This window comes from Neolamprologus multifasciatus, chromosome 7 (genome assembly GCF_963576455.1).
Source record: "Neolamprologus multifasciatus chromosome 7, fNeoMul1.2, whole genome shotgun sequence".
In the NCBI taxonomy this organism is placed as follows: domain Eukaryota; kingdom Metazoa; phylum Chordata; class Actinopteri; order Cichliformes; family Cichlidae; genus Neolamprologus; species Neolamprologus multifasciatus.
Genome location: NC_140445.1, coordinates 35,074,245 through 35,100,742, shown reverse-complemented (window position 1 = coordinate 35,100,742; position 26,498 = coordinate 35,074,245).

The window sequence follows — 26,498 nt, the reverse complement described above, 5'->3', positions numbered from 1 at the left end:
CCGCTGAAAAACTATTTAAGTGATCACTCCCACTGAGATGTTCAGTGATTAATGATGCCACTAATGTACCTATAATAGATGTAATATTAAAAAGAAAATGTTTGAGGAGCAATGACCTAGAAAAAGCTGCTCAAACTGCAGCAGAGTAGATAAAGGCCACATTCCTGTTGGTCCCCACACTTGCGAGAGGTTAACTCCACATGGATTCACACTTGTGCCTGTGGAGCAGTCTCTTAATTAAGGCCCAAAACAGGAGCTTCCCATCACACGAACGTATGAGTCAAATAGATTAATGTCAATAACTTGAAGATTAAAGACTGATCTGTTTCAATATATAATACAGGTTTTTATTAAAATATTATTTTTCTACTCTGTTGGTATTTATCGTAGAAATTTAGAAGAAAAAGAAATAATAACTTGAACTTTTTAGCACTGTGACCTCAGTCAGGCATCCATGGGGGTACACTAGAAGAGTGCAAGTCCCAGATATACACAGTGAGCTAGTTTGGCTGACAAAAGGACAATGTCTAGGGTGAATGCCTCATTCGGGACTAAAATTATGTCAGTATAATGTCAGTTAGATGATCAATCATAAACAACATTCATAAGGGAATACATGCACCTCCCAATTGCAGGCAAAATCATCTTTAAACCCAAATAAGTCAACAGAATGTCCATCCATCAATCATCTTAACTCCCTATCCAACTTATGATCATTAGCCCACGGTTACAATCATGTAGCCTATCCCTGCTATAGTGGGACTTAAGGGAGTGCATGCTGTGCAAGCTGCAAGCTTTATCACAGGGCCAGCATAGAAAAAGAACCACACACTGTCCCATCTGATGTCCCAACCCAAAGCTTATAATAGACACGCTGGTCCAACGTGTCCATTTCTTTGGCTCTCGAAAACATGAAATGGGAATGCAAGCCATAAGCTGCAGTAATAGCACAGCGAGATATTTTATTTTAAGTCATGCAGTAATGCAACTTTCTGCATGCATGTCCATTTCACGTTTTGGAGAGGCAAAGCGTGAAATGGACATGGTGGATCAGAGTTCTATTACACGTTTTGCACTGTCACATCCACACCTACAGCCAGAAGCACTAATTAACCTGATATGCATGTCTTTGGACTGTGGGAGGAACACAAAGTACCTGGAGAGCATGTGAATCCTACAGAAAACACCGGCCTGATTAGGAGGTTTGAACCAGGAACCTTCTTTCTATGAGGCAACAGTGCTAACCACCACATCACCATGCTGCTCTCTTCAAGTGTCTGTAAATATACACTGCAAAGCCTTTGACTGCTATTGGCATGTGCCCGTGCATTTAAAAAGGCATGCACATACAGAGTAAGGAATGGTTTAAAAATATGCACAAATCTACAGTCTTCTTTGTTTTCTTTTGGCTGCTTCCTTTGGGGGATGCCACAGCAGATCATCTCCCTCCATCTCACTGGGTCCCTAGTATGCAGTATTTACATTACAAAAAAACACAACAACAACAAAAAAAAACATGTAACACTCTGGGAGACTAGTGAAGAGGCAGAGGTGAGTTTGCATGAGTGATGGGATTATCCTGTCATTTATCTTGAGTTAAATTTGAGCAATAATTAATCAAACATTAAGCAATATGTATTTTTCTTAATTCATAGGTAAACAAGGGGGAACATGTGACTTGGCTGTGCTACAACAATCAAATAAACAATGAATAAAAAAGTCTGTTAAAACACGTGTGTTTATTGTGCCGATGTTCTGTAATTTTTCTGTCCTGATAAATCTGCATGTTAAAGTTCAAATTGGGCCACTATAAAAATACTAGAAGTATATATACAGAACAAATAAGGCAACAATGAGCACACTGTTAATTTTTATTTGCATTCATTCATAAACATGCTGGACATGAAAAGCCCACAGAGCATTAATCTGGAAGTACCACAGAAGCAGTTAAAGGATAACTCAGTGATTAAAAACTATTAACAGGTATTTGAAATTATTGCAGCTTAAATCAAAACCCCATCATCTTTTTTTTAACCTTTTTTCACCAAAGACAGTCAGTTTGGTTTGTTACGGAGACAGCTCTTCTGAGCTTAAAACTCAAAAGCAGGGGCGATTCTAGAATCAGAGCTTTGGGGGTGCTGAGCACCCAGAGAGGTGCCCAGCCAGGCAAGATAAACCTGTCTCTGTCAGTCCCTTATCCTTAAATGTTGTCCCGAGTTCTCTCTGACTGTCACTTTGGTGCATTTAACCCCTGTTCCTCCCTGTTCTCATCGTCTGTTGTCTTCGTCTCCATTATCAGTCATCATAATTTTACCATCGCTGTGTAAGTCTGCAAATTTCTTTATTAAATCATAAGATTCTTAAATTCATCAAGTCTCTCTGTGCCTGGGTCCTTGTCACAAATCATGACATCACTGTTTTGTACATTTTAACACAATTTAATCCCCACATTTGTGAAAGAAAAGCAAAACACTTTTTTGAAAAGTCTGTAACAAAACCATCAAATCTGATCAAGGTTATTTAAATGCTGCTAAAGAAGAATGATTGGAATAAAAAAAAAATACATATCCTAACCTTAATTACTGGGTGAGAATAATGAATGATGCTTATAGTGAGTAAGAAGTAAACTGAGTGCATTTTTTGGACAGAGATTCACTTTTAATGTGTATGTATAATATAATACAGATACATAAAAAACACTCCCGAAACAGAATAAATTGTTACAAATAAATTATTACATGATATTAATAAAAACTATAAAAATGGAGGCAACTTTGCCTGTGGTAGAATGTATACAATGTGTACAATGTATGCAGATACTAATTTTACTAAGTTAATAATACTAATTTTCTGTTGTAAGATTTATGAGTTTCATGCTTTCATAGTGGTACTTAGGAGAGCTTGACATTTTATCAGGTGGTACACACTGTAAAAAGTTTGAGAAACACTGAGAAGTGTATGTGTGCTTTTGGAAAACATTTAAAGCTGCTGTACAGAATCTTTGAAACAAGCTTAAAACATTTTTAGAATATAAACAGAGTATCTGCTTCTCTTTACAGTTCCTCACTCCACCAGGGCTGTTTGGCACTTTCTGACAGTGTGCAAATGTGATGTACGTACTGCGGCAGTCATACAGACAACTGGACGGTCCAAAAGTTGGCCTACCTATTACTGGCTGAGGTTTTAGTAGAGTTGTGGCTGAACCACATAAAAATATATCATTAATTTTAATCTCCCCAATCAATTATAATGTTATGTTGGAATGTTGTTAAAGAGGGTCAAAAATGTTTCAACCCAGTTTGTTTTGCAGATTCTGTATAGCAGCTTTAATATAGGGAGGACACAACTTCCAGATTGTGTGAGTTTCTGTTGTGCCTGTCACTGTTCCCTGTCTGTTTTCTTACCTGGTTCTTCCTGACCTTGCCCTTTCTCCTCACGTTCCCCTCTTTCCTCTCTCCCTCTTTGGACTGATAATCATACACAAATAGATTGTATTCAATTAGATGAAAATTAAATTAATATGAAAAAATACTATTAAGATCACTAATAAAAAACGTCCTCTCTCAGTGTACTTTCAATCAAAAGGCAAATAACTAAACCACATGAACATCTAATAAAACATATAAATATTGAAACACTGATCCAACATTATTCTCATTTGATTTTACACTTTTACCTGAATGTGGCTCCTTTTTTTTGAAAAAACTTCCTCATATCCATTATGAACCTGGCTGTCTCTCTGTACGCACACACACACACACACACACACAACAGGAGTTATAAGGTTAATGGGCATTCAGTCAGCTAGCTAGTTAGTATCCATTTAAAACAGGACAGTGGTAACAACTTTAGGCTACAGAAAATTTAAAGTTTTAGATTTTTAATTAGGCTGTATACATTTCAATGGGAGGAACAGGACGGTGAAATGTCGCTGAATTTACTACAGAGCAGGACGGATTGTAGGGTAGCAAACATTGTCGGAAAACACGTTTTCAACACTGCAGGTTACCTGGTGTAATGTTTTTCAGTTAAAAAGAAACATGGTCTGACTCCTACCAACTATATAAAGAGTAACTGAAGGTTAAATGCAGCTAATATGTCCTGTTTTAAGCCAGGCACTTACACCTCAGCTCAGCTGTGTCTCAGCCACCATCGCTCTGGCAGCAAGAGCGCTAGAGCCAGAGCAGGGGAGAGCTGGAACAAACCATTTTGGGAGGGGGGGTTATCTATACTTTTGTTGTTAAAATGTTACGTCTCAAACAAGTACAGTACTGTATGCTTTTTATATTTTTAGTAGTGTGTCACACAAACAGCAAATATTGTCAAAAAAAGTAAGAAATCTTTGGGGGTGCTTTGATTCATTTTGGGGGTGCTGAAGCACCACCAAAAATGGGCTAAAATCGCCCCTGCTCAAAAGTAATTTTTGTAAGTGTGCACACTTTCCTCTGCACATCTGAGGTGTTGGTTGAGGTTAGCAAGCCTGTTGACTGAGGGCTTTATAACCCATTCTCATTTCAGACTAGTTGGTTTGGAATGGCTGTTAGTGATCTTGGAATGCCATCCTTCAACATCCAGCATCCCACGTGCAGGTTGAGTGTTATCTTTTACTCGAACAGAGCTTTATTTTGACATACAAATTGCCAAAGTATTACAGATGCTGTCTCAAGCAGAACTGGAAAAAGTCACACATGCTTTCATCTCATCATGCTTGCACTATTGTAATTCCTTCTACTTGGGCCACAGCCAAAAAGTCCATCTCCCACTTTCAGCTCATTCAAAACTCAGCTGCAACACTTTTAACAATTTCAGAAAGGCATAACCACGTCACTCTTAACCTTGCTACACTACAATGGCTACCTGTTAGCTCAGGGGTCTGCAACCTTTAGGACCCAAAGAGCCATTTGGACCCGGTTCCCACGCAAAAGAAAACACTGGGAGCCGCAAATACTTTTTGACATCTAAAATGAAGATAACACTATATATTTTGTTTTTTACCTTTATGCTTTGTGTGAACAACTAAGGTTTGTTGCTTATGAAATCTGTGAAGTGCTACAGAGAAATTTACATTTTATTTATCTAATTAACACATTTTGAACTCTTAAAGAAATATAACAAAAGGAAAGACACCCAGCTGAGCTAAAATGATCCATGTAGCAAACAAAAACTGTTGTGAGCCACCACCCTTATATCGCCTTTGGGCTTTTGGAGCCTTGACCTGACTTTTAAAAAATAATTCTAAAAAAAGCACTATGCTGCTGAAAAAAGAAAAATAGATATTTGCAAAATTCTTCCTAAATATGTATTTTACCTGGTTAATGTGTCTGGCGGGGCGTGGTGTGCAGTGCCGCTGCAGGGGAGGCGGACGCACCTGAGCGGCACCCGCAATCACGCCTCGTCACCTTAACGTCTGCGCTATCTATGCTGTTGTTGGTGTGTGTCGGGCTGTGAGCTGAAAAGCTACAGCCGGCTGTATGCGTACAGCAACCGTGTGTGAAGTGTGAGTCTCGATAAATGCACGGCGTTTCGGCAGGTACACCGGGTACTTCCGCGAGTGTGACGCTTATTTTGAGCGATGAAAAAATAATAGGATATAATTTTATTTTTATATTTCGATATCACAACAATCTTCCAATTTAGAACTACAAGTTAAAAAAAAAAAGAACTAACATAAATAAAATACACTTCAGCTAAATACTTGTTTATTACTAATTTATTTTCCCAAACCACACGGAGCCGCACTATAAGGACTAAAGAGCCGCATGCGGCTCCGGAGCCGCATGTTGCCGATCCCTGTGTTAGATACATAGGTTATTTTAACTTTTATTTGTTCTTACAAGTTCTTGATTACATCTATATAATGGATTTATTTAGGCCTTATTAGCCAAACCCTATGGTGGCCCTGAGAGGCCAAAAGGACTGCAACTTAAGAAAACACCAGCAATAAGAAAAACGCTGCAAAAGCACACAAAACACAACGGAAATAGGAAAAAAGAAAACAGAAATAGGAAAAAACACAACTTCTTTTAAGTGGCTCCCTGCTCAATTCTTAGAATATTTTGGTTCCTGCAACTGGTCCGTCAGGTTATTGTCTCCCCAGAAACACTTCCCTTGTGTTTTTTCCCATTTCTGTTTTCTTTTTTCCTATTTCCATTGTGTTTTGTGTGCTTTTGCAGCGTTTTTTTATTGCTGATGTTTTTTTTAAGTTGCAGTCCATTTGGCCTCTCAGGGCCACCGTAAAACCCTTCTTGAGGGACAGGCATGGTTCTGGCCTGGTTCTATGAAGAACTGTGCAGACTATGTTATACGTGGTGTTTCTGTGTATAGTCACCAGGGGGCAGTGTAAAAAACATGTGGGACCACTTGTACTGTGGACTACACTTGTTTATGGTTGTGCTGCTGTCGGTCCACTAGCTTAACGAGGAACAGAAAGCAATGAACTCTCTCCGTCCTCCTCAAGAAACTCATCAGACTTCCATCTTTGCAAAGCATCATCACTGTTCTGCTGTGTGCTGTTGGCTTTTTGGAGGACTGAACTCAAGCACATCTGGGTTGACTCCATACCCAAAAATCCTTCAACATGGTAGCCAAATACATAAACAAATGGACGCAAAAACTGTGGAACTCTACCAGAGGAAACGTAGTTAGCAAACTATGTTTCTGCTTTTAAATCACTCCTCAAAATTTACTTTTACAGGACAGCTGTTTTCTTCATTTCTTGAATCTGTTTTATTTCTCTACCACCGCTTATTTAGTTGATTTGTTATATTATTCACATTTGTTCATGTTTTATGGTTTGTTTCTCAAGTCTTTTTTTTTTCATTTTTGACTTTGGGCTGTTTTACCATCTTCCGTAAATCACTTTGTAACTATGTTTTGAAACTAAATCCTAAATTACTATTATAAATGTGGGGGTATGTGGTACCGGACTAGAACTGGGCCTTTCCACCTCTCTCTTAGACACAAAGAAATCTCAGCCAATCGCAGCCTTTACTTTTCATTCCTGCAGAGGAGCAAAGATGTTATTAGGTGAATCTTTTTAAATTATGTTCCTGTGAATCTTTGGAATTTGGTTCCAAGAAATTTGGTATACAACCTCCCCTTTGGAATCAGGACAGACAGCAATAAAATGATGACAATTGTGGCGGTTTGTTAAGAGATGACAGAAGCCAAAAGTTCATGTTGACAAAATAGTAAGACATTAAGAGACCTGGACATTAGAATTCTTGGTGGACTGGCTTTTGTGTTTATGATAGATTGATTGCAGGTTGTAAGGCATTCACTCCCAGGCTCCTTATCATTGTGGTCAGAGGTCAACCTGAGCACTTGGCTCTTCACAGTCAATATTTTTTGCAACTCCTTCCTTCTTCCACCTCCATTGTAAGTTGCTGTTATGGATCAGATCTTCATCTTGGTCAACAAAAGAACGCACCAAGGGTCTATAATGTTCTATCCCTTAACTGCTGCGTTGATAAAAACACCGCCTTTAGGTGAATTGCTGTGCATTGTGATAGATGGATCCTCAGCAACTTGCAGAGTAATTGCATATTTTAGGGCCCTCAGATGAATTATCCAGGGCTGATCCATCATTATAATACTGAAGCTCATGCCGTCATTCGCGGTGAGAAATATTGCTCGATAGTGGTATTTGCACAGCTGCAGGGGGTCATAAATTATTACAGAGGACACATGAGCATTAGTTCAACTCTTTCATCAGAAGGTCTTAAACAAGGTAGCATCCTCCTTCGTCATATGTTGTCAAAGAGGCTCTCTTGTGCTTCCTTTTTCATGTGTCCTGGGTTATCTGTGCTATGACGTCTACATGCAACAAAACGTTTTTCTAAATTGTTTTAGGCACCAGTCACCTATTCATTTTAAGCACTGACACCCTCTTCATGGGAAAAAGGGACTATCTGAAAAGAGTCAGAAGAAGCAAACCTCACCTCACCAAACCAAACCAAACCATAGTGCTGGTGCCGTGTTCTGCTTTGTGGTTGGGATGTTAACATCACATGTTATCACATGTATAATTCAGGATAATCACGGGACAACATGAGAAGATTTTGTGCTATTTTAGCATGTCTTCTTCAAGTACACATTTAAGTGGTCCTCTGTATTTACAGACCCCTTTTTATTCTCAGAGAGAATGATTCACACTTGAACCTCTATCTGAAACAAGCTGTTTTAGCCCTTCCCACAAAGAGCTGTGCACCTGATATGAACATATTAGGATGTCAAATCTCACTGACATCATAAAGACCCTAGTATAAAAAAACCCTTTCTTTAGTCTGAGCTTCTGTCTAATTATCTGAAGCACTCGCTATATTTAACAGGAACTGTAAAACTAACTAAATGAAAGGAAAAAGCTTAACAGCTCCACTTTCAACACTTTTAAGAGGCTGGCAATACAAAAAAATATCTAATCACCTGTAGTGTCCTCCCTTAAAAAAAACAGCTTTTATATGCACTCGCATTACCCCATAAGGAATTACTATTGTTCTGGTGCTGAAGTTTTAAAATATATTTAAAAACAACCATATTAGGGTCATGGACAGTACGTTTAAAAGTAAGTGGTTCCTGGATTACTTATATTTCCCAATATAAAGTCCAATATTTAAATCAGCCATGTATGCAAACCCCATTTCAGCACCTGGGGATCGGACCACCAAGGCCTTTGGCTTCAACTACCATCCAATCCATACATGGGCCACCCACAGTATGGGTGGATCAATGGCCCACGTATGGATCAATGTAAAATCTGTGTTGGATTCATGTGATGAATGCAAGAGAATCAAGACATGAAATTTCACCTTTAGATGTTTTGTTTCATTGTGGAACAGTAAAATGCACAATTCACTGAAATCGATTAAAGTTTTCTTCCTTTAAGTCATGAAAAAGTAAGTACATCCCAAGGAAACTACTGATTTGTTCCAGTATATTTCAGCAATCAAATGAGTGATGAAACAGTGCCTGTTCTTTAAAGTGAAGCATTCAGATCTGTAAATATTGAATCAGGGTTGCCAACAATAAGGTCTTCTTTTAGACAGGAGGGATGTGTCTTATTTAAAACCTCTTATATTCTGGGTCTGCTGCTCTCATTGCCACTGAACAGTGCGGTTTCATGATCACAAGGAGAGCTAAAGAGCTTTCTAAACCTTCGGGGTGTATGCCAAACAGTCTGGTAAGGGATTTAAACTGATTTGAAACCAATGATTCCACTGTAAAAGAAAGTCTTCAGGAAGTGGTTTAAAATTTTGAACAACTGCCAGTTTCTCCAGGTCTTAAAAATTATAAATTCATTATAATTGTCATTATAATTGTTTGATATTCAGACTTGGGAACATTGGCAGCATTTTTTCACTCTGGCTGTCAAAATGAATAATCTGGCAGGTGACCATAGTACTGGAAGGAGAAAAATAAAATATGAGAAATATGAGTAAGAATGTACAGCAAAATTATTTCAATTAATAAATGTGAGCAAAAACTAAAGTGTTACACTTTTGCACATTGAACGTTTGGTAATACTCCTGATATCAGTCATCCTGGTAAAGAGGAAAGAGGCTTTTATGGTGCTTATTAAAATGATGTCTTGCTTCTAGTGTAAATTTCAGGTGACGATGAAAGCCTGTGTGCAGCTTTGTTTTATGGCAAAGACTTGTTTGCTATATATTTACGTAGATATATTGGTACTAAAACTAATACGATACACTCAATGTGTGTGTGTGCGTGTTTATGAGAATGTGTGTAAATTGATGCATGCGCCCAATGCCTCTAATGTCTCTCTGTCTCTCTCAACGACTTTTCATTCTTGTTGTGAGCAGGATATGGATCACCACCGTTCGTCGCTCGGATGCTGCTGTTCGGTGCCTGATAACTCTGTCCAATTAGATCACAGACGCTGCTCGTGCTCGCCGCCTCAGCTCGCCTCTCTGGGTGACAAATGTGACAATTACCCAAAGCACCAGGCGCTGCTGTTCATTCCCTATTAAAGAATCAATCAGGACTAGGCGTGCTGGGCCCTGAGGCACTGGCACTTCAAGAGCCCTGAGGATGTAGGGCTGGAGGTTATTCTGCATGCCAACTTTCAGTTTTTAAGAGTTAAAAGTGCTTGTTTTTGTTGCATAAGAGCAAATTAAAGCACTTATCTTTTATATCCTCAAACTTTGCACTAACTGGATGTTAATATCCTGCAAAAACCCTACAGTAAAATAGATAAAACTCCCACAATCAGATTGGAAGAAATGCTCCATAATTGGCTCGATTGTTTCACCCGACAGCTCTCTCATGGGCGGCCACGCATCCTTTCAGTCAAACAGGTGCAAAGGCTCAGACCAATCAGAGAGGCCACAATCCTTAATAAATGCTATACGCGTAAGTACAAACTTAAAAACTCATATAACAATAATAAAAGTATACAATGGTTAAAAACAAAAAGTATAAACACTATAAAAAATTAAGGAAAAAACTGCAGCCAACACTACAGTGCAGTCTGTTGAACTCTTAGCCTGACCTTTTTTGGGGTATGGGAGGTGGGATTCACTCTGCATCACAATCCACAAGGAATGAATAACTTCCCAGGCAGCAAAGCAGTTCTTCTTTGCTGCCTGGGAAGTTATTCATATCTCCTTCATTTAGCATCTCTCTAAAATAGAGGACCTCACCAGTACATAATGAAGAGGTGAAGATTAATCATCGTCTCCTGTCCCTGGCTACTGGGCCTTAAGGTGGACTGACCATCAAGGTGGAACATCTCATTTGGTAAATCACACGCTTTACGCTTTACGCTTTACTTTTAATCTCTTGCTGTTTTTTGCTGATTGTTAAGCACTTTGATCAGCCCTGTTGTTTGTAAATGTGCTATATAAATGAATAAACCTGAACCTACTTGGAGAGGAACATCAAGCTGTCTAATCGAATCCCTTCAATAGCCTACGACACATTGGGACCATGGGTGCTGAACATAAAGGGTGCTCCAGCTGACCAACATCCACAGCTACTGCTATAATACAGGAGCGAGCAGGTAATTTCAAATGCAGTCTTCAAACATCTCAACAAATAACAAAAACAGAAGATTTCTGTGCAGCTGGCTCACAGTTTGTCTCCTAGCTGAAGCGACAGCTGCTGTATTTTCCAGTGAGGGGGACAAAAAAGTTATAAATGTGCTTTACCTACGAGACTGAGAAAATAAGGAGAGATGATACAGATTTCTTCATTCTCTACAGATTGTTTTATTCAGTCCATTAAATGTTTTTAATAAATGAAATGATAAAAAGATTCACGTTTTAAAGGTTTTTCTGGGCAGCTAAACAGAGGTGTTTGCAGTTACAGTTTACAATAATGGACTGTGCTGGACAAGTGCAGGAGAGCCTGTGGTATCCATGGTGACTGTTAGATTAAATCAGTAGCAACAGAGACATTATAAAAAAAAAGGAAATGCCACTGAAATAAAGTGAAATCTACTGAAAATATCCACAACAGCAAAGATGATGATAGTAATTTAATAACCAGCACAAGAAGCTTTTAAAACCTTAATTTAAAACTTTTTAAGTTTCACATTTTCACATCTTGTTCCATATATAACGTTTTTTTGTGCCGATAATCACTGAAATTAAGGTTTTTTATCTAATGAGTAACTACCTTGATATATATATAACCAAACTGCTTTATCATTTATAAATGGTTCATTTTTGTGTACAGTTGTTATGTAGACATATTATTGGTATAAACACTTTCATTCTTGTATGCAAAATTACTTTTATCTGGTAACTTTCTTGGTAACTTTCTTGGATTGTGGCATGCAGGTTTTGGAGCTACATGCAGTTCAAAATAGGTGCTCACAGCAGACAAGATGGTCAGGAAGTCAGAGACAGAAACACCAAAGAGAATCTGGAGGATTTTCAAAACAAAAGGCTCAGTGCAGGTTAAACATTTTAGCTCTGAAATGCTTCTTGGTGTAATTTGATGGTGTGAAGTCTGCAGAGATGCAATATTGAAGACACACCAAATGTACTCCCAGATTTATGCTACCTTTATGCCTGCTGTGGGTTGGAAAGCACACAATAAATATTTCATTTAGCATCTGCTTAGATATCACACTTGGATAAATCCACAGAAAAGTGAGTCCTTTCACCCTGTGCATTGACCCTGCTTGATTCCACCAGTTACAAGAGTTTACTAACAATCATACTGTGCAATAAGTCTTCAGTGACCCAGACATACCATGACTCCAGGAGAAAGATTCAGTGAATAAAAGTAGAACTATCTGAAAGTCAAGACTGCAAGGGTCACAGCTACAGAGCTCAGATAATAGCAGCTACTTATGCAATATTTATAAGGAAGCAAGAGGTGGGCAAAGGGTTTATATCTTCATTGAGAGGACAACAAGATTAGTAACAAAAAGCAGAAGTTGCTGAGAAGAAGAGACTGCATGGTATGTAAAGTATTTCTGGTGGAGAAAACCTTTCCTCATCTCAGCAGCACACACAGAAATTAAATAAGTTTTGACAAACTTCGAGACAGACTAAACATTCAAAGCATAAAACTTTTCTCAGTCAAAAGTCTTTCAGACCAGGTCCGTAAATGGATTTGCTAAAGCAGTTCATTATTCTGTAATGAGGATTGCAAAATCACAAAGTCACCCTTGTCTGCTCTTCTTCTGTCAAGACAGTGCGCTGTAAACATTTTCCATACCTGTTGGTAATGTTCTTGGAAAATACTCAGTGTTTACACTTCTGCATAAACCATCTGCTGCCTTTTCAGCTAAGAGACTGACGTTCATAGTTTGGGTTAAAATGCGACCTTTCACACCATTAAACACATTAAAAGTCCAACTTTTAATAAACAAAATTCTCCTTAGTTTTCTTAGCCAGACTACAAGGTGACACAGGTCCTGCCCAGGTGTGCACATGTGATGCTTCGTGTGCAAACTCTGAGGCCACTCAGCTTCTCTCCCTGTATGGACACGTGGCTCTAAATGAAGATTAAATCCTGTTCGATGCATTAATACAAAGCATTTTCCAATTTTCCATTTCTTGGCTTCGACTTCCATCGCTCACTTACAATTTCATTTCAGTCCTCATAACTACTACGATGGTGGTGATTACTGAGTCATTACAGCTGCTATAATGATATAAGCATTTACACCTGATTTGATTCTAAACTCATTATCTGTCGTCTTTGGGAGGATGTTATGAGAAGCTGCTGTTCACTAACATTCATTTACTCATGCACTTACTTTCACACACTTACCTCTTCTGTTTACAAGAGGCAGACAGTTATTTGTCAAATCATCCAGAGACTAACCAGCAGGGTATCTTAGCTTGAGTTTGAGATGGCAAATTTATAACAAAAGCCTGCAGTACAAAGTGGAGGTGTGAGCAGGAAGGGGAGAAAACACTATTAATTTGCAATATGGGAAATGTAGGATTAAATATGTTTGGTTGTTTGTTTTTTTGTATAGAATAACAACAAATGAGTAATTGTAAATGTTATTCTTCTTTAAAAAATTAAGTCAAGGTCAGACACAACAGAGGCAGGATGGATAGTTTTAATTACATTAACTCACAAAGTAAAGAGAAGTAAATAAGTAGAACAAGCTCAGGCAGGAGGATTCAAATTATCCAGTGCCCCTGCCTGAGGTTTCTCATTGGGCATGGTTTGATTGTTGGGGTTTTCTCTGTATTATAGTAGGTTCTTTACCTTACAATATAAAGTTGTGATTTGGTGCTACATAAATAAAATTGGACTGAAAAATAAAAGACTGGAGAGGAGAGGAGACAGGTATCAATGTCCTGCAGTTCACAGCTGGGACAAAAAGGCAACAGATATCTGTGAAGTTAAGCATGCGTTCAAGCCACAAATACACTTAGTAATGTGCTGTTTAAATATTTGTGATCAAGGTCTCTGAAAACAGGATGGAGGTTTCTGGCTCAACTTTGCATTCTTCTAAGGTGCCTGGAAAAGAGCAAGGGTATAAAGAGGTCGAAACTTAAGCCACGCTTGTTGTATAAATGTAGCCTGGGAAATTAGCTGCCTCACAGAAAACAATAACAGCACTTTAACAACATACAGAGAAGGTACAAAGAGTAAAACACAAAGAGACAGAAACAAAAAGAACACTGAGAGAAAATGTACAAAAGCACAAATATACCAAAAAAAGGGATCTGGCTACACACGTTAGTTTCCAGCCCACTTGGCTGATATTGATCACCAACACCAACAGCTGCAAACATATACACCCTATTGTTAAAATACTGCCTGCTAAGGTATTTTAAGTATCGACACAATAATATTTCAACACATTACAGGTGGATTTACCAAGTACTTTACAAAGCAGGTCAACAGATGTGTGAAGAAAGGTGTGATGGGAAGAAGCTTCATTAATATGCTAAGTAAGTTGAGTGAATTTTCACCTCGGTTTTATTCCAACATATGAACAACACTGACAGAATGAATGTTGTTATGCTTGCAAATTTTGACACTGTGTGGTCTATGTGGTTAATCTTTGAATTCAGGTATTTTCAGTGCGGTTGTCACATGTGTACAAAATCAAGTACCTAGCCAAGGAGTCTGCCTTTGCCAACACTTGTGAAAGAAAGGCTTGTTTTAAAGATTTTAAAGATGAATTCAAGTGTCTGTTATACTGTATTAGGATGTCATCCTTGCAGCAATTCAGGTAATGAAATTTCTTCCCTTCTTGATGTTCCACAATCAGCTGTAAGTGCTATTATTACAGAGTGGAAGCTTTTATAAACCACAGCAGCTCATGGCATGAAGTGGCAGACCAGATAACGTTACAGAGCGGGTTTCGTCGAGTGCTGAAGCACATCATGTGTAAAATCAGCCAACGCTTCAGATTTCCAAATCCCATCTTGCGTTAACAGCAGCACAAAAACTGTGTGCTGGGACCTTCATAGCAGGGGTTCACAGCCAAACAGTTCCTGTGGGTGTCATGTGTAGATGGCTCCACGCTTTTGTTCATATAGTGTATGCATTGTGAATACATCATGGCAGGTATCTTAAACTGAGCCGTTTAGACATGAGATCTTCTGCATGCTTATTTTTTAATGCAAAGGCGCATAGTTCACACTTGTGTCATCTTGAAAGGTCAGGCCTACTAAGACTGCGGCTGCAGACTTCACGAAAAAGTAGCCATTGTACTCAACCAGACATAAAGCCAACACATTTATATGCCTTCTGATCAATGGAAAGGAATTGGTGTCTAAAAGGCTCATATGTTTCTTTAAAAGCAGATCTAATTCATATCGTTTTTTCATATGTCTTTGTGTACGCATGTGAAGATTTTTCACATATTTTCTGCTATTGTTTTTTCATACAAGGAAGTCAAATTTGTCTAAATTATCCTCACATGATGACTCCAGATTTCAGTTAAGTACATTTGGCTATATTTTGTGTTTAATGAGACTCCAAAACAAAACTGTGTTGTGCAGCTTATTTGAAATAGATATGGAAGGTAAAGTTCACAACAATCCGCTGTTAATAAGGCCAAGCTTTGGGGGGTGTAACCTTCAGTAGATGTTGTGTATATAATAAAGAGATCCCCGGGCTCGGTGAGAGGGAGACGCCTATAGTTTATTAAGTGGGTAATATTTTCTCATTCCTTTTTAATCATCATTGTCAGACTGTTTGTGAGCCTTTAATCATTGTTTATGTCTAGAGTTAACTGGAAACATGCTTTTTGATCGTCTGACGCACTTGACTGGCATTGACACGGACACATTATTTTCCTCTGAGGAATTCTTTCCTCGTGGTGACCCGGAGACTCTCCACCACAATCACAGGATGACTGATACCTGATCCCGCAAAGAAACCTCTGAGATCCTCCCAGCCAAAACGAACGCTCTGTTTAATGAACAAATACCAGTTCGGCGTGGTATGCTGAGTCACAGGCAAACATGTTTTGAGTTAGTTCTCGGCAGGAAGAGGTGACACAGATACTGCTGGGGAAATCTGATGAGTGCAGGAATAACATTTATGGGGAAGAGAACAGAGCGCTCGCTCACTTCTAGACAAAAGGGAAGGTTGTGTATTTGATGTGCAGCCACGCTGTGAGGACGTGGATCAGTTCAAATGGACAATAGCTGTGCACCAGTGGAGACAAACTAATGACTTACAGACATTGCCTCCATAATGTCTTGCTTCACACCAGGGCTGGACTGGGACAAAGACTCGGCCCGGGCATTTTGACTAGAGGCCAGCCCACCAGGTATTATAGGACAAGCCATAAAGCCTTTGAATGAAAACAAACGCTGTTGTCACAGTGATGTACACTGTCTTGTTGGTATATATGCATCAATCTAATAAACTTAAACCTACACCATCCTCCCTGTTCTGGTATTCTAAACAGTACCTGAAAGTAGACTGCTTGGTTGAGTTAACCTCCTGAACTATCTAGGACACATGGTGAAAACCTGAAATTAAGACAGAGAAGACTAGAGGTGAGACATGATCATTACTGATTACTGATGACAGATTTAGATATATTTTCGTAAACCATTCATTTGCCACATCAATAAACAGCATGGCAGGGCAAAATATTTTTTCTGATGATTCAGTAAGGACATCTCCTGGTTTCATCTTCATGTTTCCCTCTCACCACATAACCAAACCGACATCATGTCCAGCAGCTTTTACAGCCGTGGCTCCAGCAAACATCTGCTGATGCTAGAAATTAATATTAAATAAATTCTAACAACAGCTGATCAAGCTTAAACGTGCTGCTGTTGTTTAGCGCGACATCCGGCGGTTTCCTCTTTCTGGCGCAAAGTGGGCGATAAACAAACAAGAGAGACGATCAGCTGATCATTGATCAGTTTCATGATTGAAGTAGAAACAGGAGAGGGAGGGTGAGATGAAGAAGAGGCAGCTGTGCAGCAAAGACACAGAATAAATCCAGCTTTGTGTGTTTTTCATTGTAGCTGAAGTACGGGACAAACTGTGCTCCTTTTCACCTCAAGCCAAAAACGCGCAATATTTTTTCTGAATACGAGATGACTCCGTTTTTTAGGGGACGGTTGGAAACTCTAATAACTAACCTTATAAATAAAATAAGATAAAACAAGTTCAACATCATTAACATCATAGCACCCGCCCAGTAGTATATAAACTAAAAACTCCGGGAAACAGGAGGACAAAGGAGGGGGGAACAACTAAGCTGTAGTGCCTCTTCTCTTCACTGTGCAATTACCTTTTGTGCAATACTTTTTGTTAATAATCAGCGGTGCAATAGACTCCATACTTGAAATGTGCAATTCACTTGTATTTTTATTTTTATTTTTATTCCTATTTATTCTATTTATCCCCTTTGTATATTTTATCTATATATGTCTGTGTATTTATATATGTGTGTGTATATATATATATATATATATATATATATATAATATTCTTAACTCTGTAACTTCTGTCGGTGCTGTGCTTTTTGGAAAACAAATTTCCCAGAGGAACCCACCCGAGGGATTAATAAAGTTTTATCTTATCTTATCTTATCTTAAACTCTGTCATGCTAGCTAGTACGCAGTACGAGTTATTGTAACTGACTGTAAAAAGTCAGCACAACGAAAATAAACTCCACCTAAACTTGGTTTATATCTGACCCAGATAGACTGCAGGTCATAACTTCTTACCTGAAGTTCAGTTCACCGCCTCGGATCTCTGCTCCTTCTGCCTTTCCGTCATCCACCTGCTGGCCTCCACCACTTGCTAATGTTACTGAATCTGTGGAAGCTCTGCAATAGCCACCACCAAACAATTGAGTTATTTTTACACATCTCCCAGCATCTGGCCAATCCACCACCAGAAAAAAACTAGAAAAAAAAAAAACCATCAGCCCATAAAAACGAAAAATCACCATGGCCAGTCCAGCTATGCTTCACACACAAAAATACAATAAAATAAAATAAAATAGTTCATCATTTACCACCAGATTTAAAGTGGAATGATTGTGTTCTTGCTTATTTTCTTTCATATGTATGTTATTAATTTAAGTTTCAAATAATGTCTATAGGTCAACAAATGCACAAGCGTGAGGTTTATACTGCTCTAAATCCTCCATTAATGACACTATTTGTTTTTTGTTTGTTTACTATTGGCTGTTAGCCAAGAAGCCCCACCCACCTGCTATTCAAACCTTTTTGTTTGTGAGGGGAAGCCAATGAGAAGAACACTGGCTTAGAGAGAAAATGACCTTTAAGGCAAGGGATCTAGAGTAGAGTAAAAAAGCTTCTTTGAGACGGTGGAGGAATCCAGGTGCCAAGGATTCAAGGAATATTTTAAACTGGGAATCATGCAAAACTACTCTTGCAAAGTGAAAAAGTAAAAGTACCTGGCTGGAAAAAGTGCAGATAACAGGGAGTATTCTGTCTTTGTTATCTGTCAAAGGTTAGTTGATTGGTTCAGCTTGTCTGTTTTGTTACTAGTATTACTTTAAGTTGGATGAAACTCAGAGGTGGGGTTCAACCAAATTAGAAATGATCTGAGTCGATCCAGATCTGAATGCAGGTTTTATTAATATGTCTGCCAAAATGCCATATTTACAAATACACGTCCAGTGTTGGAGTCTTAAACATTTAGTTACGGTACTTGTTACATAACTTTCAAATAACTCTGTATCATGGTCCGAGATGCATCGTCAAATAGTCACCATTATGTAGCGACCTTAAGCTGCAGTCCAACATTCACACAAAGCTCGGGCTGCTTGACTGAGTTTAGCATAAACTCAGTTTTACCATCACTCTGAGTTCTGTTTCTGCTCAACTGTTCCTCTGATACACTCATTTCACTTCCAGATAAAATCTGAGCGTCGCCTGCTCAATGTCGTGTCTGTTTATCAGCGCTTCCGTCTTCAAGCATGCATCATGGCAAGTCTTGCTACAACTTTGTGAACCTTCCTTTTCACTTTAGCTGCTATCCATCTGTCACAAATCACCCCGGACAGTCGTCTCCACCTGCTCTGTTGTCATCGTAACTGCTATAACAAAAGATTTTCCCCAAAATTGGATAAATAAAGTCAGCATCATTCTGTTGTTCTTCGGAAAAAATGAGCTGAAAATTCAGAAAACTCAAATGCTGAAGATTGTAAAGCCAGAATCATCAAATAATTATCAGACTGGACTGTTTATTGAATCTTCTGAAAACATTTAAGATGCTTAAAGAAAGTCAAAGGAACACCAAAGTCTTTAGGAACATATGAGGATAATAAATGAAGAAGGGGACAGGAAGATGGAAAGCTCCATCCTTAAAGCCATGATGTTAACAAGGTAGGAAAAAACTGTTAGCAATGACTGAAAGTTACAGGGAAACTTGTGCCTGCTTTTAACTTTCTAACCTTCTGCTGCACCTCCTTTAAATCATTCTCTTGTGTTTTTAAAGTGGATTTTCTCAGTTTTCAGGAGACTTGGCTTCCAGGATGAAAACACTTTTCACAGACTCCCATTGAACATTACCAACGTGTTGACTGATATGACTTGTTTAGAAGTCCACATATTGGATATATGTATGTGTTTTGAAACAGAGGCGCTCAGATGAAATATTTTGTTTGGTTGAGGAGGTTCATGCATGAGTAGAAGTCCCCGGGGTCCTCTCCCTCAATCAGGCCCGCTCCTGATGTCACGACCACGCCGTGACCCTCATCACTTCTCACTTCCCACTCCGCATTTTCCCACCGACATAATGACGCACTACTGATGGTCTTTGAGCCCACTTTGATACAACTGCTGCCACCTTATTTAATCAAAACCAAACCTCTCAGCAATGTGTTCCTACTTTCTCTCTTCAAAATAAACCTATCCCTGCTGTTTTACTGATACAACAAAGGGAATAAAAGGAAGGCTTGTTCTCGCATAAAAATTAATTGTTAAAACTTGGACATTGTTTAAACTGCAGGTGAAGTGTGTTTATGGCCCAGTCCAGGCGCTCCCTTTGGAGTGACAGCCTTGTCAAATAAACTTCAGGCTAAGTGTTAGCGCTCATTCCCTCATTTCCCAACAAAAGTCAAACACGTCACGGTCATATTTTATGCTACTAGCGCGCGCCTCTCTGGAGAGTTCGTCGTACATGTTTAAATGAATTTTAATGGCTGCTCGTGAAGCTTATTTCCTGGTAGATAAGGCTGATGAGAGCCTTTGTTTTAATGAAGCAGTGTATAATTTAAATGCATGAGAAAATTCATCTTCAGCCATAAAGCAAAGAGAGAGAGAAAAGCTCAGGAGATGTACATAGCATTTCCCCAGATTGCGTTTATTGCCATCATACATCTGTGAGTAATGTGCTGCCTACGCTTTATCATGCAGACTCGAATGACTTTTTTTTCCCCCTCTCACAATATTTACTGCCCTTTTGCATTATTCATAGCTGTCGTGTCATGGTGAAATAAATAAATAAAGGTATAGACCTTAAAATGTTATTATATGTATTTTTATTCTGTGTGTGCAAAATATCATGGCTGCAGGGTCAACTTACACACACCTTTCTTTCCTGTTTTTAGCATGATTACAGGAATGGAAATGTCATTCTCTCCAGTGGTCCAGCTCTTTGGTTCAGACTGAAACTCAACAACTGATGAATGGATTACAATGATATTTTGTGCAGATGCACACTGCTCAAGTCAACAAATTTTCTGCAATATTGATCTGGTCAGTTAGGCAGCAGAGGGGTTTTTCAGCAGTTTCTACCCCCAAAACAGGAGTGGTTTTACAGTGGGAGGCCACTTTTTTCCCTCCTTATCTATTCTGACTGTTTTTTCAGTAGTTTTGCATTTTGGCTCGGGTCAGTGTCACTACTATTAGCATGATGGAATACATGGACCCTGCAGAGGCTGCACAGGTAGTCCAACTCCTTCAGGATGGCACATTGGTGCATCCAGTTGCCAGAAGGTTTACTGTGTGTCCCATTGAGGAGATTCCAGGGCACAGCCTGTTACTCTAGGAGAGCTGGGTGGAGATCTCCAGGACACTGTCTGTAGTCTTGTTAGGAGCATGCTCTCACATTCTAGCCATACAAACTACTATGTGCCATTTTGAGACAGTGAAAAATGTTCAGCAAAATGAACTATCCTGCCACAACATTTTTTCACTTTGATTTTAGAGTTCAGCCTCTGTAGACTGATCGTTTTCATTTCTATCAAACGATGTGGCTTCCTTTAGTTCCTAAAACATTACCCAGCCCAGTATAGACATTACCTAGATCAGTTAAGACATCCAGCATCTGAGATCTGATTTGTTTTCAAAGTGTTCCTTTAAGTTTTTCTAGCAGTGTTCAATGTCCTGTCTCTACACAGGCAACCTTGTGCAGGGGAGAAAAAAAAATTACACTGATGACATAGAAGTATCATAAACACATTGAAATTCCAGTATCAAATACGAGGTAAGGGCAACAAGTTTTTTGCACATAATTACAGTGACTATGGTCAAGCCATGACTCCAACTACTGTTTTCCTAATTTGTCTGTAGCAGTCGTGTCTTCTAAGCCCCACCTCCACTATAACTCACTGAACTGAGCCTCTTTGCTGTGTTTGTGCTCTTTTATCATTCATCTTTTATGCAGTCGGTCATGTTTTATGAATGCTGATAAATTAGAAGATGTTAATAAAAAGCAAGTCATGCTCAGAGTGATGGTTTCTAGACTGTATTTCAGCAAAAGCTTTTGCTCTTCACAGGGAAATGTTTATTTGCACCAAACCAAAGCTCAAACGCTCAAATGCAACTGTTCAGTAGTTCTCAGACTTTCTCAAACCTTCGGGTAGCAAAAAGAAAACCGTAGCCTACAGATCCTGCATATTAACATGCATATATCTGTTTTTACAATCAGCTCTCCCTGTCTGCACAGCTGGAAAACAGGGATTCCAGAAAATGCCCAGGAAGAAAATGACATAAATATTTAGTGAGTGATAAATATCAGTTTAGTTTTCACATGGTAACTGATAAAATAGCTTTGTGGGATGGTTGTTTGTGCTCCTTTAAGTTCACCACCACAAAGGTCAATGTAGCTTGTTTTCAAACACATGGGTTATCTGTAATCAAGTGGTGGTGACTGATTGTGTGATTGCTGGTGATGTTGTTGTTCGAGCTATTGGCTTTCATTTTCTGCTGTTTCCAGACCTAGATCTATATATATAGAGAAGGAGTGGGGGGACAGGACTGTGGTAATGCAATGATAAATGGATTCAGCGAGGCCTAATTTTCATGGGGCAGGAAATCACTGGAGAAAAGCTAAACTGTACAGGCTGTAATTATCCTCAGGGAGAGATCAGTCACAAACTACAGCCCAGGAAATGGATGTATCATGATTCATAGTGAAGTAACATGTTGTACGTTCAGCCTTGCACTGTGATACCCGCCTTCATGTTCTCGTGCCCATTTATGTGCTTTCTCAGGGGATCTTTTCTTTTTATAAGTAATATACTATTCAAATGACCTCATCTCATTCCGCTTCTCAGGAGACACCGAGCTGTGCAGTGTTGGCCACTCAGCTCTGTTTCCTCTACAGCTGCAGCTACACGGCATGACACACATGCATATACACATAAATGTAATATGTAAACTGTGAAGAGTGATATACTGTTGCACAATCCTTGTTATTCTTTAGCACCACGTGAGATTCTTTTGCTCTGTGTTTGCACAGTGAAATACTTTCAGTAGGTCTCAGTGTCGGTGCTCACAGGGATCTGGGGATAAAAACTTGGTAGGGGAGGCCACAGTAAGATGACTAACAGGTCTATGGGATCGCTGACATTTTATAGTTGTACCTGCAGCTGCTATGACACGAGCTATGAATCAAATATGTAGCTACTGCAAAGCTTGGCTATGTCGAGAAATTGTTGTTAGATGTTTGCCTCCTTTGAATCTGTTCCATTTATTCATTTAGATTTTTTTTTTAAAGTAATGCCTAACCTGTTGACATCTGCAGCACTGAAGTTTTTATGCTGATATATACCAAAGCATAAAAAGGGCTGCCAAGGATAACTTACATTTTTCTTGTTGTCAACAATTCTCATAAAAAGGTTTTTTTTTTAAGTCAATGAGGAACATGTGTTTGTTCAGCACCACAAAAACAGTACATTTTGGGATTTTTATGTTATGCACCAGTCCTACATTACCATGCTTCTGCCAAACTGTAAATGACTCCAACCAAATGTATATAAATCCTTTGATGAAAATGTAGCATTCAATCTTGTTTGGGTGACGTTTGCTAAACATTACGGTGCTGAAGTGTTTTATGGAAGTACAGAGCCCTTTAAAACAATGCATTTATCATTTATTTTTAAAGATTTACTGTGTTTTTAGTGTGATTCATGGTATTTGGGCTGAGTGATCCAATGTGGGAAGTGGAAAAATATTTAGGAATTAACACACTGTTGGTTTTGGCTTTCCAAGGGTTTTAAATCTGGAATGCATCTCACAGTTTAACCCTTAATGATATTCAAAAATTACAGTCAGAATTAATATGTATAACTGTACAGGAACTCTACCAGGAACTTTATCAGGCACAGCTTATTAATGTAATTAGCTAATCAGCCAATCACATGGCAGCAACTTATTGCATTTAGGTGTGTAGACATGGTCGAGACAACCAGCTTAAGTTGACACTGAGAATCAGAATGGGGTAGAAATTTGATTTAAGTGACTGTGAATGTTGTGTTGTTGTGTCAGGTGTGCTGGTCTGATTATTTGAGAAACTGATGATCTGCTGGGATTGTCAGTCATCTTTAGGATTTCAAACACTGATGAGAAATGCAGAACATACCCATTGAGTCGTTGATTTCAGACCACTCGTTTCAACCAAAGTATGCAGAAGAACACTGAACCCTGAAGCAGATGGACTACAGCTAAGAACAGGATACTCATGGCTCACCCAAACTGGACAAAAGAAGATAAAAACATTGCCTGGTCTGTTGAATCTCACATTTCTGCTGCAATATTCAGATGGTAGGGTAGGAATTTGGTGTAAATAGCATGAAAGCATGGATCCATCCTTCCTCATGTGGTGGTGTACACCTAAATATGCAAACAACTGTTATGTTTTAAATGTTCATGGAGACCTTTTTGGTTAAAAATAGCTCAAAAATGTCTCTTTTGATAGTTAATGTCACTGTTCCAGAGACAGTCAAATAAAGGTGGATTTTATGTTTCTGTTATAGATTCATGTGTATCTAAATTCACAAGAAATTGTTTAAAATGTATTAAATAAGAGAATAAAATGTTGGCATGTATTAAAAATAATCTAAAATGTGGCAATATTAAATACTCCCACATTTTAACAGTGGTTAAAAGTGCTGTAAACCTTCTAAAAGCTTGTTTGAAGCAAAGGATAATTGTCACATGACCAGAGTTTAGCAGAGAGCACAACTGTGTTATTGCAAGTCAAAACTAGTATAATAAAGAGAAACCACAAAATGTAGATTATTCTGCAGACATAGTAATAATTTCTGTGGATAATATATATAATATATAGTTTACATGCCTTTGCATGGACAATAAGATGACATTTTAAGTAATTTTGGTTTAATTTTTTACTTTTCTGCTTGAGACTGTTTCTGGTCTGAAATATTTACACTGTAAGCTTTTAGGTCTTTTTAGTTTTCATGCTTTGTGAAAACAGATAAATATATCTCTGCATTAATATACAGATAAATAAAACTTCAAGGACATGAGTATGCTGCTTGGCCATCCTTTTGTTGGACTAAGTTGCAGACTTCAGGGTCTACACCCCGAAGAAGACATAATCAGATAAGCTTTTGTGTTTTGTTAATGTCAAACCAGCTACAATTAAGGCCTCTTATTGGATGGATTTTATTCCATACATGGTTAGAATTGTTCCATTTTTCCTTCATCATTCCCTTCCATGGAGGACATCAGAAGACCTCCTTTTATTTTCATTTTTAAAAATATTGTACATTAAATAAATTTACTATAATGTATGCTATCAGACTTTTAGAGAAATACTCGAGTGTGACAGTTTTTTTTTTTTTTCAAACCTGTCCAATAAATTTAAAGGCCAGTTAAGTATACTACTACTACTAATACTAATACTAATACTAATAATAATAATAATAATAATAATGTAGGAATGTGGCAGCTTGAATGACAAGTTTCACCACAGAACTTAATATCTGATCACTGCACGTTCTATTAATTATGTGCTCACTCAGCTTCAGTCAGCAGAGGGAGCTGTTGCCAGTTTGTTGGTATTCGGTTCCTCCTCTTGGTTTGGACACAAGTGTCAGTCTTATCTTCTTTAGATTTTGTCAGTTCCATGTAACAGGATTGGTAAGGTTCGACCTTACTAGTGTGTGTGTTTGCTATGTAATCTATGCTGCTCAGAGTGTGTCAGAGTCAGGGTGCTGTTTGGCCTCCTGATGTTCTGGAGTAAATATGAAAATAAAGCTTCACGCCGGAAAGGCCTTATTAGTCTGTCACTCCAAACTAACCATTGAACCCCTCTCTTCACCCTAATCGCCCCGTTCAGCTCCCCCCTTTCTCACCCATGGTATTTTCTCCCCCTGTCAGAGTTGGTCGTGAGTGTCAGATTTAATCTGGTGCAGGGGTCGACCCTGCCCCGGGGGTGCAGGCAGAAACCCATCATTTTAAGTTTGTTTGTGTGTCTGTGTGTGTGCGTGTCTGTGTGATGGATATAACAGATAGAGGAAAGGACTGGGCCGCAGAGAAGGAAACAGCCTGACAAATTCAATAAAACACCTCAGAAGAGTGCCCACCGCACAGTCTAACTCACTTTGCCTCTCAGAATAAATATGAGTTTGTCTAAATCCGCTGCTCAGCGCATTACTGTTGTGCATAATTGACTCATTTTTTTTCCTTCCCTGGACTATTCTTATGATTGTTGTTTCCCAGAGTGAATCCAATTACAGGTGTCATCATTACTCGCAGTGGTGGATGGAGCAGATGATGCGAGGATCTGAATGCCTGATTGCTTCTTTTGCGGGGTGATCACATTGATTACCCATAAAATGTGTCAAGTAAGAATTTCTATTAGTCAGCCCCAAACGAGGCTCTAAAAAGTTAAATTAAGCAGTGGGATTTAAGTGTGCTTTGGCTCTAACCTGCCCCTATTGACAGCTTCCTCTGAGTAATCTCGTCAGTCAACCAGAAGATCAACCAATCACAAGACAGATGGTTATTTCATGAAATGTGTAAGTAGTGGTTTTATTGGAATTTCAAAGAAACTCAAATGCCAATCTTCTGATGACCTCAAGGCTGTTCATCATCTGGATTCTGCCTGGCTTGGTTAGATGGGTTTCTGGATAATAAGCCAGGTAGCAGCGACTGGTTTGTTGGAGCAACCGCATAAATGGTGGATGAAAAGCAGCAGTCAGTCACACTGAGATCTTCCTTTGGCTGCGAACCTTTATGGTCGCCACAACAGATCGTCTGCCTTTTCTATTATGCCGACTCCCTGCATGTCCTTCACTATGTATTATTTGTCAAAAATATTATGCCAGATAACTCTCTTGTTTTATCAATTTATCC